The sequence below is a fragment of the Penaeus vannamei genome, chromosome 18, assembly GCF_042767895.1.
Source record: "Penaeus vannamei isolate JL-2024 chromosome 18, ASM4276789v1, whole genome shotgun sequence".
NCBI classification, from domain to species: Eukaryota; Metazoa; Arthropoda; class Malacostraca; order Decapoda; family Penaeidae; genus Penaeus; species Penaeus vannamei.
In genome coordinates this window covers 35,724,260-35,726,759 of record NC_091566.1, presented here as the reverse complement: position 1 = coordinate 35,726,759, position 2,500 = coordinate 35,724,260, and the positions used below count along the sequence as shown (strand labels likewise).

General features: G+C 36.8%; 1 protein-coding gene across 6 annotated transcripts in view; it reads left to right on the top strand.

The window, feature by feature from the left end:
- Positions 1–2,500, top strand: part of LOC113810734 (probable Na(+)/H(+) antiporter nhx-9) — a 159,038-nt gene that overhangs the window by 1,104 nt on the left and 155,434 nt on the right. The window lies entirely within an intron of this gene.

The window sequence follows — 2,500 nt, the reverse complement described above, 5'->3', positions numbered from 1 at the left end:
TGTGTGTGTGTGTGTGTGTGCGTGTGTGTGTGCGTGTGTGTGTATGTATCTATGAATATTATCTATCTATTTATATATGTATAGCTATATATATATATATATATATATATATATATATATATATATATATATATATGTATGTATATGTATATGTATATGTATATGTATATATATATATATTGTTATCAGAACGCCAATGATAATATTGCTAATTAAGCTGTCAGTCACTGCCAATCACAAATGCACAGGTATTGCAGAACCACATGTCTATCACATCAAAACCAGTGAATGTAACTCGACGAAATGAGAATAACAATGCGCAATCAGCACCTCAGCGCTCCCCCACCCCCCTCCCCACCCTCAGGTATGTGTTGGTATGTGAGGGAGGGGAAATGAGGGAGGTGAGGGGATCTGTCAGGAGGCCAAGTCACGCGATTGTGTTAGGGTGGTGTGTTCATGCCAGGTAGAGAGTCTTGCTTGAGATTGAGGGTGGAAGGGGGTGGGGTAGATGGGGAAGAACGTAATAGAGGAAGAAGGAAGGGGGAAGTTGTGGAAAGAGAGAAAAAAGGGGGATATGAAAGAAACTTAGGTTAAAATCAAAGAAAAGACCCTAAAACGAAGATCATATTGATAAAAAAGAGAAACGTCATTAACCTTTAAATGAAAATAAAAAAAGAGCAAAAGAGCTAAAAATACCCAGCACTTTACGTAAGGCACGGCAGCTCTGTTACCATTACGGCGGCCATAAAGTGGGAAGCAGGCGGGTCAAGGCAGAGGGGGAACACAGGTGGAAATCGCGCGTCGGTTTATTTGAACTGTTAAACGTTTTAACGAAGTTGCAATCGCGATGTAAGGAAGGATAAACGCAGATATTATTAGTATAATCTTAACTCGTGTGCTACATCTGACGGGAAACGTCATGCTGTATCCGTCTTGCTTTATAAATACATAAACAAAACCCACCCCACATGCGCACACGCCCTCACTTGCTACAAACCGAATTTCTGAATGTGTCTCCTCGACATTACATTTTTAAAACTTATTTTTAGGATCATTTGACATTGGAAATTGTTGAGTAAAGATCCTGAAGCGTTTTACTGTGTCTTCTCGGCTTCGTGTCAAAGGCTTCAAGAAGTTTTTTTTTTTTTTTTTGAGTAATTTCTGAGGTAAATATGGAGGCAATCAGAATATATATGTTATTGACACCGCTTTATCTTATATAATAAAGGTAATTCAGAGGATGAATGTTCTGTTAGTAGAATGAAATTTGCGATGTTAAGATATCCACCTAACTATATATGTGGCCTCTATGCATGAACATAGATATTGACATAGTTTCGTTAATGACGCCAAAAGTTTATATGGTTAATACTAATTTGAACATTGTTGAGAATGGAATACAAATATCACCCCTTTTTTTTACGAAACATGGCCTAGTGCACATTGCAGCCTTTTCACCGAACCCAGTAAGTGGCACCGCCAGAATATCTTGCAATTACCGCTGTCTTGGCCTCATTCTATAACCACGATGCTCATTTTACCTCTGTGGAAAACAAAAGCATAATGACATTTTCACTCTCGACCTCAACGAGCATTCCATAGGTAGTAATGGTTAAACTAAACTTTTGTAAGTACACAACAAAGATTTATAGATATGTGATAATAATTTTAATGTTTTGACTTCGAAATTTGAGTGATAATGGCCTACTTAGACAAAAGTTTTTCACGGCAATAGAGCTAAGAAATATCTGTCTTGAGAAACCTCGTTTAAGCAAAAATATCTGTATACGTTTTCAGTTCATTTATTCCATATAAAGTCAATTAAATGAACCCAAAAGATCAGAAAAAAACGTTGGGGTTAACTTAAAATCACGACATCTGTGAGACCTTATAGAATCCAACAACACGTTTTTGCCTTTTCATAAGATCCGACTCTATTTCAACCCCCTCCCCCAAGTTATCATGTGATTATAGATAAGGATGCTGACAATCAAAGCATTAAAACCGGCTTATCTACTGAAATAAGATGAGTTTAACCCGTAGGGACAAATGTCCTGTGAAAGTCAGCATGGAGCTGGTGGGCATTGTAGAAATTGTAGATTTTTGTTTGATCCGTTTTACTACTGATATCATTTAAATTTCAGTTTATGGAGCCTCTGCACGTGGCTCTTACCAAGGAGTTCATGACCATAAACATCGAAAAAAGCAGTAAACAAATTTTTCTTTAAACTTTGTAAACCGTTGTATAAATCGTTAAATATTTTGAACATGCGAACAGTGATGAAAGGGTCTGTATAATTTAGATGTGTTATTCCAGGTTTTTTCAAAAACATTGTAAGGCAAGGTATGAAACATATTTGCATACGAGTATATTTGAATACTAACAATTTTAAAAGTCAGGATCGCTGTATAGGCTAGGTTAGCAGCTGCGAATGCACGTGTATGATATCGATGGCAAAAAAAAAATATATAATAAAAAGGGGCATGACAGACTTTCGCT